The sequence below is a fragment of the Somniosus microcephalus genome, chromosome 2 (genome assembly GCF_052327205.1).
Source record: "Somniosus microcephalus isolate GS21.2 chromosome 2, FLI_Smic_1.0, whole genome shotgun sequence".
NCBI classification, from domain to species: Eukaryota; Metazoa; Chordata; class Chondrichthyes; order Squaliformes; family Somniosidae; genus Somniosus; species Somniosus microcephalus.
The window spans coordinates 135,814,704-135,828,492 of NC_140988.1; the positions used below are offsets into that span (position 1 = coordinate 135,814,704).

General features: G+C 47.1%; 1 long non-coding RNA gene across 1 annotated transcript; it reads left to right on the forward strand.

The window, feature by feature from the left end:
* The first annotated feature begins 925 nt into the window (after positions 1-925).
* On the forward strand, positions 926-13,280 carry LOC147122963 (uncharacterized). The gene is made up of 2 exons (XR_015072938.1): positions 926-993; positions 11,810-13,280. It is a non-coding gene; the product is annotated as an uncharacterized LOC147122963 (long non-coding RNA).
* Positions 13,281-13,789: the final 509 nt, after the last annotated feature.

Below are 13,789 nucleotides of genomic sequence, written 5' to 3' on the forward strand. Positions count from 1 at the left end.
TCATACAATAAGGTGGTTGCTTTAGTAAGTGTCACCTAGCATGGCATAAAAATTAACATGCAAGTGTTCGGAGTCAATTTCAGGGGGCCTTCTAAATAAAGAACCTTTAATAAGGGTGGAGTGTAGATAAATGTTACATACTTCCTATTTTACAACATAGTTAACAATATTCTAATCATGCTGCAGTTAAAAATCTGCTCACGCTACTTCTAAATAGAACCTTATTCTTGGTTCTTTCTCCAACGCTGTCATCCTTGGGAACCCAATGTATGAAGTGTTCAATGTGGAAATATAATCCTGCTCTTTGCTGTTAAAATAAACTTAGGACAAAAGTGAGAAGCAATTATATTTAATTCAGGCCTATATTTCAAAGCAGTGATATGCTAAGTTGATGAAGTTATGCAAATTATGCTTTGCTAAATTATTTCTAATGTTCTGTTAACATCTGCTGCAATTAACATAACTGAAATTGTGTTACCAGCTATCTCCAATTCAGTGGAATAATTAGGGCTAACAGGGTTCCTTTATTCAAAATATATTATTTTAAAATCAAACTGCTTCATTCTGTTATTTATATACACTATTCAAAATATTTTTCATGTCACTTAAATTTTGCACTGAATTAATCTACCAGATTGTAATGTTACATAACAACAACAAGTTGCATCTATATAGCACCTTTAACGTAGTAAAACATGCCAAGGTGCTTCACAGGAGCGTTATCAAGCATAACTTGACACCGAGCCACATAGGAGGATATTAGGGCAGATGACCAAAGGCTTGGTCAAAGAGGTAGGTTATAAGGAGCGTCTTAAAGGAGGAAAGAGAGGTAGAGAGCACTGTTCCCTTTAAGCTGCATGGCTGTGCGTGCATGCACTAATCCCTGAGCTCCCGCGCACTTCAAATGAAAAGCTGCGCAGAGAATGGGAAAGCAGCTGGATTGGGGGAGGGGCCCAATACACAGTGGCCCCGGGAATCCAGACAGAGTCATTTGTGAGTCTTGCGACCTCAGAGCCGATCCCAATTGCAGCTCTTGAAGTGTGTGTGTGTGTTCCGATGGTTGATGGGTTGCTGTGTAATGCCGGGAGGGATTTAGTTTTCTTCCGTGAACTTTGACCATTTAGTGGGACAGCGGGAGAATCCCCTGCGCTCTGATTATTTGCCTTTCAGTCTTCAGTGCCGGCTCGTGGGATACCGGAGCCACGCGGGTGCAGTACCTAGTTGGGCCACGCTTTCGTGTGGAGGTCAGGGGATCTGTTGGTGGTCGGTGTGGGGAAGATCGAGGATTGAAAGGGGAGAGATAGAGGGAGAGAGCGAGAAAGAGACGGGGAAAGAGAGAGAGAGAGAGGCTGGGGGAGAGAGAGAGAGAGGCTGGGGGGGAGAGAGAGAGACGGGGAGAGAGAGAGAGAGTGACTGGGGGAGAGAGACAAAGAGATATAGAGATATAGGGACAGGGAGAGAGAAACAGAGGGAGGGAGGGCCAGAGAGAGAGAGTGCGAAAGATGGGGAGAGAGGGGTGAGGGTCTAGACATGTGTAGTCCGTTCCCGGGGACTGAGCGGCAGCCGCACTTTGGAACAACACAAGTGGAGGCGCAGCACATGGCCACTGGAAGGAGACTGAAGCAAACAACTTTTAGGCCCCTGGTGAAACAAAATATGAAATTTCTTTTTTTTAAATTCAGAAAATTGTTTAAAGCTGGAAAAAAATACGGGAAAGTGATGTTGAATATCCCGCGGTAAATTCCAGTTAAATTTTGCCAGGTGTTGTCCCATTTTTGAAAGAGTCTATCAAGGTTAATTAAATCATGTTATGAGAGAGCGGAAAAAGCTTGTGCCCCCATTTGTACCTCAGAGTCTGAGAGAGACAGAGGGAATGGCAGCAGAAAAAGAGGAAACAACTTCTCCAAAACTGATCGCCAAGGTTGGGATAGATAGCCTTCTTAGGAAGTTTAACCACTTTATTCACTTTCCTATTTGAGCTCCGTTTGGAATGGGAGTTTTTTTTGTTGTATGTGATACGCTTATCAATTACTTCATAAAAGGTGATGAGTCGAAGAAGAGATGATGAGTCGAAAGAAGAGATGAATAAGGCTTTTATTAGCTAAGAAGAGACCATGCTTCTTCGTGAGTGACTGAACAAGTCTGAACGAAACCCACACAGTGGTGGGTGGAGTCAGCTGAGGCATGCCTCCATACACAGCGCCACCCAGAGGTGGCAATATACAATACAGTGGTTTACCACATTCACCCCTTGTTTAATGTGAAGTCCGGCGGGGTGAAGGGTACTACAAGTTAAGTCTATCAGGAGGCCTTGTCTGACGTCCTGATCGTCGTGGTGGCGGCGGTGGTGTTGCAGCATCCGACGTCGGGTCTGGTGTCTGGGTGGTTGGCGAAGATTCCTGGGGCTTTGGCATGCCGTCTGCAGGGGTTGGGTTGGGAGGGGTGGTGGGGGATAACAGTGGTAAGGGGGATAACGGTGGTAAGGGGGATAACGGTGGTAATTCAGGGGTACCCGAGGGTGCGAGATCTCGTATGGAGACCGTGTCCTCCCGCCCGTCTGGGTATGTCACCCAGGCATACTGGGGGTTGGCGTGTAGGAGGTGCACCCGCTCGACCAGGGGGTCCGTTTTATGCGTCCTCACGTGCCTCCGCAGTAGGACGGGCCCAGGAGAAGTCAACCATGCCGGTAGCGAGGTTCCCGATGTAGACTTCCGGGGGAAAACGAACATTTTCTCATGAGGGGTCGCATTAGTGGCAGTACAAAGCAGTGACCGAATGGAGTGAAGCGCTGCAGGGAGGACCTCCTGCCAGCGGGAGGTCGGAAGGCCCTTAGATTTTAGTGCTAAGAGGACTGCCTTCCAAACCGTCGCGTTCTCCCTTTCCACCTGGCCGTTCCCCCGGGGGTTGTAACTGGTGGTCCTGCTCGTGGCGATACCTCTTGTTAGCAGGTACTGCCGAAGTTCGTCGCTCATGAACGATGAGCCCCTGTCGCTATGTATATAGCTGGGGAACCCGAACAGAGCGAAGATGTCATTCAGACACTTGATGACCGTGGTACTGGTCATGTCTGGGCAAGGGATGGCAAAGGGGAAACGGGAGTACTCATCAACTATGTTGAGGAAGTACACATTGCGGTCAGCGGAGGGGAGGGGCCCTTTAAAATCGACGCTCAGGCGTTCGAAGGGGCGGGTGGCCTTGATCAGGCTTGCTCTGTCCGGCCTATAGAAGTGCGGTTTGCACTCGGCGCAGATTTGGCAGCTCTTGGTCATGGTCCTGACCTCCTCGATGGAGTAGGGCAGGTTACGGGATTTGATAAAATGGAAAAACCTGGTGACCCCCGGGTGGCAGAGGTCATTGTGGAGGGACTGCAGCCTATCACTCTGCGCGTTGGCGCATGTACCACGTGATAGGGCATCTGGGGGCTCATTGAGTTTCCCTGGCCGATACAAGATATCATAATTGTAGGTGGAGAGTTCGATTCTCCACCTCAAGATCTTGTCGTTCTTGATTTTACCCCTCTGCTTATTATTAAACATAAAAGCTACTGAACGCTGGTCAGTGAGCAGGGTAAATCGTTTCCCGGCCAGGTAATGCCTCCAGTGACGCACCGCTTCTACAATAGCCTGGGCCTCCTTTTCGACGGAGGAGTGTCTCGTCTCGGGGCCCTGGAGGGTCCTTGAGAAAAAGGCCACGGGTCTGCCCGCCTGGTTAAGGGTCGCGGCTAGGGCGAAGTCGGAGGCATCGCTCTCCACTTGGAAGGGGATGGACTCATCCACCGCGTGCATTGCGGCCTTCGCGATATCGTTCTTGATAAGAGTGAAGGCTGCACACGCCTCTGGTGTCAGGGGGAAGGAGGTGGCTTTGATGAGGGGCCTGGCTTTGTCTGCATAGAGGGGCACCCACTGGGCGTAGTAGGAGAAAAACCCCAGGCATCTCTTCAGTGCTTTTTGGCAGTGGGGAAGGGGTAGCTCCATTAGGGGGCGCATTCTGTCGGGGTCGGGCCCGATGACTCCGTTCTCCACCACGCAGCCGAGGATGGCCAGGCGCTTGGTGTGAAACATACATTTTTCCTTATTGTACGTTAGGTTCAGCCGTTGGGCCGTACGGAGGAAATTTGCTAGATTAACGTCGTGGTCCTGCTGGTCGTGGCCGCAGATGGTGACGTTATCCAAATAGGGGAAGGTTGCCCGCAGCGCGTTCTGGTCAACCATTCGGTCCATCTCCCTTTGGAAGACCGAAACCCCGTTGGTGACGCCGAAGGGGACCCTAAGGAAGTGGTAGAGGCGGCCGTTTGCCTCGAAGGCAGTATACTGGCGGTCCTCATGGCGGATGGGCAGCTGGTGGTACGCTGACTTAAGGTCGATGGTGGAGAATACTTTGTATTGCGCAATCTGATTGACCATATCAGATATGCGAGGGAGGGGGTACGCGTCCAGCTGGGTGTACCGGTTTATGGTTTGGCTGTAGTCGATTACCATGCGGCGTTTTGCAGTGGTTTTAACGACTACAACCTGGGCTCGCCAGGGGCTAGTGCTACCTTCGATAATGCCCTCCTTCAAGAGCCGCTCCACCTCAGAGCTGATAAAAGCTCTGTCCCCGGCACTGTACCGCCTGCTTTTGGTAGCGATGGGTTTACAGTCGCGGGTGAGGTTAGCGAACAGGGGAGGGGGGGGGGACTTTTAATGTGGAAAGGCTGCAGGTGGTTTGCAGCGGGCGATTTAAAAGTTGTTGGTTGCAGACTGTGAGTGGGGGGAGGGGTCCACCGTATGCTAGTGTGACACTCTTAAGGTGGCACTGAAAATCCAACCCTAGCAGGACGGCAGCGCAAAGACGGGGCAGGACTAGCAGTTTAAATTTTTGATATTCAGTGCCCCCTACTGACAGGGTCACCACACAGTAGCCGCTGATGTCCATTGACTGGGACTTGGACGCCATAGAAATGCGATGGTGCGTTGGCAGAATCGTGAGGGAGTGGCTACGTACCGTGTCGGGGTGGACGAAACTCTCTGTGCTCCTGCTGTCGATCAGGCAACTGGTGGCGCGGCCGTTTACCGCGATATCCATCATGGAGCTGGATAGATGGTGAGGGTGGCCTTGATCCAGCGTCACGGAGGCCAGTATGTGGCTTAGTGAGTCACTATAGTCATCCGCCGAGACGGTGGTCGGTTCCGGTGACGAAATGGCGGTTGAGTGCGTTGGATACGATGGCGGCGGATGCCATGCGGCCGGGGGTACACAAAATGGCGGATAAGATGGCTGCTCCCACGGCCCGCACGCTGCGCTGCTGGCTGGCTTCCCCTTGCAGGCGTTAGCGTAATGGCCTTTCTTCCCGCAGCCCGAGCAGGTAGCTGTCTTAGCTGGGCAGTGCGCTCTGGGATGTTTTAACTGGCCACAGAAATAGCATTTTTGGGCCTGGTTACTGGGCATCGAAGCAGTTCTTACCGGAGGCTGCTGTCTCGGTTGGGTCGCTGCAGCGGTTGGTGCCGGGGGCGGCGGTCCCGTGTCCCACGGTTTCGATTGCCATGTCTCGGCGCCGTTACGGGGGTATGCCTCGAGGTTTCGGTGGGCCTCCTCTAACGAGAGCGCAAGGGCAATGGCCGTCTTCAGGTCGGGTTCCTTGCTTTCTAGCAGTCTCTGCCGGGTGTGGTCTGACTGGAGGCCCCTGACGAAGGCATCACAGGCGAGTCCCTGCGCGTGCGCCACAGCCATTACCGCTTTACAATCGCAGTCTCTGCAGAGTGCCAGTAGCGCCCGTGCAAATGCCCCTACCGATTCTACCGGTTGCTGCCTGCGGGATCCCAAGAGGTGTCGGGCGTAAATTGCCCTTTTAGTAGCTCGAGGGCCGCCACGTACGTATTAGAGTCCCGGATTAGCATATATACTTGATGGCTCACCTGGGCGGTCAAAATTTTCAGTTTGTGATCCTCCTCTGTAACCTGTGAGATTGCGAGGAAGGATTCAAAGCAGCTCAGCCAGTGTTCAAACTTGGCTGATGCACCCACATCTTGAGGGTCGAGGTCCAGGCGTGGTGGTCTGAGGGCTCTCAGCAATGTCTGCTGTATCCGTTGCTGTTGTTGCTCCTCAGGTGTCGCCATTTAACTTTTAGCTAATAAAATTGATACGCTTATCAATTACTTCATAAAAGGTGATGAGTCGAAGAAGAGATGATGAGTCGAAAGAAGAGATGAATAAGGCTTTTATTAGCTAAGAAGAGACCATGCTTCTTCGTGAGTGACTGAACAAGTCTGAACGAAACCCACACAGTGGTGGGTGGAGTCAGCTGAGGCATGCCTCCATACACAGCGCCACCCAGAGGTGGCAATATACAATACAGTGGTTTACCACAGTATGTTTAATGATAGCATTGAAGAGAGAAAGAGAAACTTGGAGCAACTTCTTCTGTCAAAGTTGCAACGAGACTTGAAAGAATTTAAAGATTTTTAATGAACTTTTCAGAAAAAATGAGTGTTAAAAACACTTTTTTCCCTCTTATGTTTTGAATATCATTTTGGAAGAAACAAACAAAAATCAATTTTCCCCTCATCTAAACAAGTTTCAACCAGGTCTTAAAGTCCAAAGGGCTAGATTTTCAGTATAGACAGTTTTGGGGCGCTAAGCTTAGCGCCCGCCCGAAGTTATCGCCCGCCCCAAAGTAGCGCCCCGTTGCCGGAAATTCAGTGGCTTCGCCCTAAGAGGTTGGTGGAGCGCTAAAAGAGGCGTTCCACTAGTATCTTTAGGCGCTAAGCCGGCGGTGGAGAGCGCAACAGCCGAGCTCGGGCGCAGCGCACGGCAGACACTCTGGTGCCAGTGAGCTCTTAAAGGGGAAGGGTGCATGTATTTTTTTCAAATGCAAAGTCTGGGGAGAAAGGAGGAGGAGGAGGAGGAGGAGGAGGAATGATTGGTGCGCTTACTTCCACACAACACATGCAGAGTGCCTTTTGTACGAGTGCCCTTTAATTTGCGCTCCCCAGGGTGTGTTGCGTTCCATTTTACAAACGCACTGGACGCCAGCCGCACAATCGGGCGGTCCGACTGAAGTTTGGATTCGGGGCGGCCAAAGGGCGTTGCACGAGGATGTGACGTCATTTTCTGTGCGCGCATCCGGGCGGCCGCTAAACTTTGCGCCGGCGCTAACGGGCAACTTAATTTGGGGCGGGGCGCAAACTGCGCTGCGCCCAGGCGCTACACGCATAGCGCCCGAAAATCACTTCTCTTAAGGCGCTAACTGCTGGCGCAAGCAACTGAAAATCTAGCCCAAACACTTTTACAGACGGTCTGAAATGCTTAAAACATTTTAAAATTTAAATTTCTCAGTATTTGATTTTGAATGATCGACGGAAGTGAGTCGCTTTACACAAACATGCAACCATGCTGCTGAGGAGGGGGAGGATTTGTAGGAGTTACATATTACTTTTTATTGACTTTTTAAAAAATATCTTTAAGATGTTTAGGGAGAGTACCAAAAAGAGGGAAAAACACAAACCATTTTATTTTATCTGTAGTTCTATAGTCCTAACAAATCCCAGGAATAATGTAAATATAGATTTTCTCTTAGATGTTTAGTGGAATGTTAATAGAAACAAGAGTTATGTAATGATGTATAAAAATTGCAGGAAGCTACTTTAGAAGAAACTACAACTTGTTTATTTAGAAAGACACAGAAAATACTTTGATTAAACCGATAATATACAATTACAATTTGGTATAAATGTTTGAAATAGGAGATTAAAAATTGAGAGTACAATGAAGTTTGTTTCCCACTATTTAATTGGGAAGTACCCAAAATAATTCAACACTTTTCGTGGTAAGAGCAGGGATTAATATTGTGGAGAATGTTTGAGAGAAAAACATTAGAAGCGAAATTTGTAAATTAACATCTTTACGTCAACATAATAGTAAACATTTCCAAGTCAGTCTGATTGGTTCTCCTGTCCAGGAACAAAGATGAATGTTTATTTCTGTTAAATCATAGCCTTTCCTGCTTTTTGTTTTTAATTCGGTGACGCAAATTGTGTATGTGTTTTTCTGCACTTGTGAATAAGTGCTGCATTTCTGACATGTTACGTGGGGGGGTGTGCTGGTTCAAGAAGACAACGCTTATTAATGGAAGTGATTGAAGTTGGAAATACAGATACCCGTTTTTGTTCAATTGTTTTTAATACTGTGAACTAATGAACTACAGCACTTAATATTTGTTGGTTGTCTGCTTGCATTGTGATTAAAATTCTAATTACTTTTGTGGATGTACAGCATGTCAGCGCCATAGGAAAGCTGCTGCTCCTGCTGCTTGTGCAGCCATTGCTATAGTGACAGGAGAGATGGGCTAATACGTTGAACTTTAAAATTAATACAAATTGCATGAATAGATATGTCTCTTTCAGCTCACCTTGGGCTTTTGATTGTTTGTCGATGCATAACCGTGTAACTGAGTGACGTTTCTGAAGTGTTAATGCATTATTATGCAGTTCTTTTTTATCCCAGTCATTTCTGACAAGTAATTTATTTTAATAGAATTTGTACATGACGAACTAAAAGCTGTTAATTAATTCTACTGTAAACAAACTTGCAGAATGGGCATGTAAATGACAAATGAATTTCAATATAGATAAGTGTGAGGTAGGAGGAATAAGAAGACGACCTACTGCTTGGAAAATAAGGGGGAAAAATTAGGTTGATTTGCGCCTCAAGTTAGTGCCCCCGCTAGGCAAATCCCCTAGCGCCCGGGCGTGGCGTCGCTAACGCTTCCTCGAAATTTAGCGGGAGGTTAGCGGCAGCAGTAGCCGGTAGCGCTCCGTGGTGCTGCGTTGCCGGCGATGACATCATCGCCGTGCGCAGCGCCCCAGCCGCAAACTTGGGTCGCGCCCCCTGACCTATCGCCGGACGATATGTCCGACAGGGTCAGGGTGGCGTTTTTGCAGCCGTGGTGGCACTAAAAGGGCAGGTGTTGGGTGGCCATTTTCTTTTGGCCGATTGCCAGCACCTGCTCCCTTCCCCTTTATTCTTTGGGATGCCAGCCGCGATCGCTCAGCCCGGCACTCCTCTTGCGTGGTCTAGCAGGGCCCCGGTGCGCACAGCATGAAGCCCCTCCCCTTTAATCAGGGGAGGAGGCCTGCAATGATGCGGTGCTATGTGCCGATGCGCGTGGCGCTGTTGCACGTAGCACTGCGATATTCAGTTGTAGCGCCCCAAGAAGGAGGTGGAGCATAGCCAGTAATGCTCCACCTCCTGCTTGGGGCGCTACCACTGAATTTCAGGCAGAGGGGCACTAATATTTTCCAAAAGGGGCAACACAAAATTTTTCCCCCTAAGAGTCTAAATGGGGTAGAGGTGCAAAGGGATCAAGGGGTATAGATTCACAAATGATTAAAAGTAGCAACACAGGTTAAAAAAGCCATAAAAGTGCAAATAAAGCACTGGGGCTCATTTCTAGAGGAATAGAATTCAAAAGCAGATAAGTTATGTTAAACTTGTATAGAACCCTATCTGATTGTCTCATGATTTGAGATGGTGGGGTGCCAATATGGCATTAGTGTATATATGTTTTTAAGTGGTTGCTGTTGCTGTCATTGTTGTAAAAGTTGTTGTTGTTGTTTTAAAATTTGCTCACGGAAGAAAAGGTTGTGCTTAAAGGAGTTCGTGTTCCGCTCAGTATGAAAATAAATCAGAGGGAGCATTGGTAGAGAGGCAGAGATGTTTAGGGAGGGAATTCCAGAGCTTACAGCCTCGGCAGCTGAAAGCACAGCCGTCAATTGTAGAGCGATTAAAATCGGGATGAGCAAGAGGCCGGAACTGGAGGAGCGCAGATATCTTGAATGGTTGTGGGGCTGGAGGAGATTACAGAGATAGGGAGGGGCGAGGAAATGGAGGGTTTTGAAAACAAGGATGAGCATTTTAAAATCGAGACGTTGCTTAACCGGGAGCCAATGTGGGTTAACGAGTACAGGGGTGATGGGTGAACGGGACTTGGTGCGAGTTAGGACACGGGCAGCGAGTTTGGATGAACGTAAGTTTACGGAAGCCGGCCAGGAATGCGTTGGAATAGTCAAGTCTAGAAGTAACAATGGCATGGATGAGCGTTTCAGCAGCAGATGAGCTGAGGCAGTGGTGGAGTCGGGTGATGTGACCGAAGTGGAAACAGGCGGTCTTAGTGCAGATATGTAACATCAAAAGTCAAACATTCTCCATTTCTACTATTATAAATATTTTCTGTATTATTATGAATGAAAGAAAGACAGACAGACTTACATACATGCATTTACATGGCGCCTTCCACAACCTCAGGACGTCCCAAAGCGCTTTACAACCAATGAAATACTTTTGAAGCGTAGTCACTGTTGTAATGTAGGAACTGCGGCAGCCAATTTGTGCACAGCAATGTCCCACAAACAGCAATGTGATAATGTTATAGATTAAAGTTTAGTGATATTGCCTCAAGTGTAATCTTCCAATGAGGATATTATCACGCATCCACTATCCTGGCTGTTGATGTTTGTGTGCCATTGTTGACAACAGCAGGCAAGTCTTTTGATTTAATGCTTAAAAAACACTTACATAGCCTGCCCTTCATAGACCCCCAGAGAAAGCTGACAGAAGCCTAAAAACACCCTATAGTAGTATCTATGCTACCAGCTGGAAAAGAAGCCAGTGCCTCTCTAAAGTCTCATGGGGCCTGTCAGCCTTCCTCCCAGTCTGGAGTAATGGAAAACTCCCAGATGCACCCACCATTGGTGGATTCTGAATAGGGTTGCCAAATGTGGTTGGACCTATTCTTGGAGGTTTGACCATGTGATTGATCGCGTGTGATTGATCACGTGACAATTGCTCACTATTGCAAATGTTATTGAATTTAGCTTGTAAAGTTGGGTTCCCTATGGTTGAGTGTCTTTGCCCCCACAGAACCAGACCCAGCTAGAGTTAAGGATAATTTTGACTTTGGGCGAAATGTAAAGCAGGCGAAATCGGATCAGGCGCCCATTATATATCTCTCCCGATTTTTATTTGCATTATAAAAGTCAAAAAGCTCCCTATAGTATCCTCAAGAGGGGGGAAAAGGAGAATAGGGAGAAAAATGCATGAAGAGAATGAAATCGCTCTCTTATTTGAAACTGTCCAAATTAACAACTTCTTCCAGGACCCAATCATGCTGCAAAAACTCCAATGTAAGCTGACTTCCTTAGAACTTTACCTCCATATTCTAACAAATCCCCACAAACACATTTACATTCTTTTGATCCATAAAATCCCAGTTGTAAAGGCAGTACCAGAAACCTGAGGGAGGCCTAGGCCATAGACTTGGACACACTATATAGCAGAGAAGCAATGGAGGCAGGTAAAGAATTAAATCCTCACAATTACCACCTGCAACAGAACGCAAGATGGCCAGCTTAACAGACTCCACAAATTCCAGAGCTCTCTGGCGGGTGAGAACTCTCTGGAAGGGCTGTGGCCAGAAAGGCACAATGTTACAGATTTTATGGTTGGGCTCTGCATTGACCCATTCTGGACAGCAGTCCATGAGGTCACAGAGAATATGAGACGATGGGAGGCCTCGGCCACACTGCCTCTGATGCCACTGGGTTTGCAAGGGGCAAGCAGAGGCCGAGTGGAATCCACCTGCAAGGCCAGGACTCAGTGTATCTGAATCCTGGCCTAACCTCCGGCCCTTCCAGTGAACTGCCACCAGAAGAGTTATGGCAGGCGATTGATAAACCTTATCTCCCTCTAGAATTTCAGGGCCTTGGGGCTTAATTTGTTGTTATCACTTACTGTAGGTTAAATGAGATTATATTTTCTTCTTTTTTTTTTTAAGCACACAGAGGAACATATGGGTTTACTCATTGCACGTTCTTGGACCTAGGATGTGTTCCAACTAATGCAAATATATGCAGCCAGCCAGAGAAAACCTGCAGTGATGTTGCTGAATGAGCCATTCATCCGTTTAACAGGCAAATAAGCACTATAAATGACACTGAGTGCATCAATCCAGCTGTGGAGCGCATATGTTGAAGCGATCATGAGGGAGTAAGATGTAGAAAAGCCTGCTTTATTGATGCCTTTCAGATTATTGTGCATGGTGTGAAGGGTTGGAGGAATTCTCTCTGCAGGTTTGATGGGTAACTCACCACAACAGAGTTCAATAGGCATAGGAGTCAGTGATGCAAGAGGTCAATACGGATTCAACAACCTACTGTATGTGGAAGAAGGTGTCCAACGTGAAGAAAGGTGTCACGATAAGAAATAAGGAACACACTCAGTAATCTCTTACTTCTCTGTATGGATATGTATCAATTACTTATACATAAATAAATAGAAGTTACAACACAGAAACAAGCCATTCGGTCAAACCAGTCCATGTCTGCATTTATCCTCCATGCAAGCAAAGAGTCCTAATCACCTTGTTCCCATATCTCTTTATCCCCCTTGTCCTTCATCCACCTATCCAATCTAATCTGGAATGTTGACATAGATTCTGCCTCAACCATTAACCCTGGAAGTGAATGCTGCAGCCTCACAACTCTCTGTGTAAAGAAGTTTCTCCTGGTTTCTGTTTTAAATCTCTTACATTTAATCTTGTTTCTATGGCCCCTCGTTTCTGTCTACCCTGTCCTTTAATTTCATAATTTTAAACACTTCTATTGTATCACCCCATATTCTGTCATTCTAATGAAAAATGCCCCAACTTGTCATCTTTCTTTGTATCTGCATTTCCTCATACCAGGCAGCATCTCAGTGAATCGGCATGGTACCCTCTATAAAGGTAGAAGCTGATATGAAGACATGTCCTCTTGAGTTTCAAAGGTTGAGGGGGTGATCTAATTGAGGTGTTTAAAGTGATAAAAGAATTCGATGGGATAGATACAGAGAAACTATTTCCTCTGCTGGAGGAATCCAGAACAAGGGAACACCATCTTAAAAGTAGAGCTCAATCATTTAGGGGTGAAATCAAGATGCACTTTTTCACACAAAGGGTAGTGGAAATCTGAACCTCTCTTCCCCCCCCAAAAGCTGAGGTGGATGGGTCAGTTGAAATTTTAAACTAAGCTAACCTGAAGAGCAGCAAACAAATTGTATGCCATTTGCACCAATCAGCTCTTATGCAGAGTGCTAGCCTAATAGAGGGCAGGAGGCATGTAGTGTATGTACCTTTAAGAGAGAACTACTTTTACAGCTCCTGTATACTGTAGTACCGGCAGTGACCACACCTGTATATAAGCCTTGAGCATGCCTCTGTACCCCCAGTCTTGAGACTACCCTACTCCAGTAAACACCTGTTGATTGTTGTTACAGCATCCGTGTAGTTATTTGAAAACATCATACTCTCAGAATCACGGATCTAACCAGGCAGGAAAATCATGTGTTAGTTGAAATTTAAAGGAATGCAGCTACTTAAAGATAACTGGTGAATGGAAGGGCAAAAATTATCAGAGGCTTTGGAAAAGCTCACAAGAAATTTCAACCTATTGTCAGCCTTTGCCAAAGCTGAAGGGGAGAGGAAAAGAAGTGCCAGGCGAAAATGAAGTGAAAGGAAACTCAATACAGAAGAGTGAAATGGAGTCTGCGGACAAGTGACAAAGCAGTCCCAGCCGATTACTCACTGATTGATAGCTGGAGAAATAGATGTTATGATGCACAAAATGGGTGCAAGGAAGTTTGCCCTTTTTCAGACTCCATGATATCTTCCAATTAGGACAGCATTGTAGCATGCCAGGAAAATAAGCATGAGGTATAAAAGATAAAGGCTGAGGTAACCGTCACAGCCATTGGCAGTGCTGTGCCTGTGGTGGAGTTT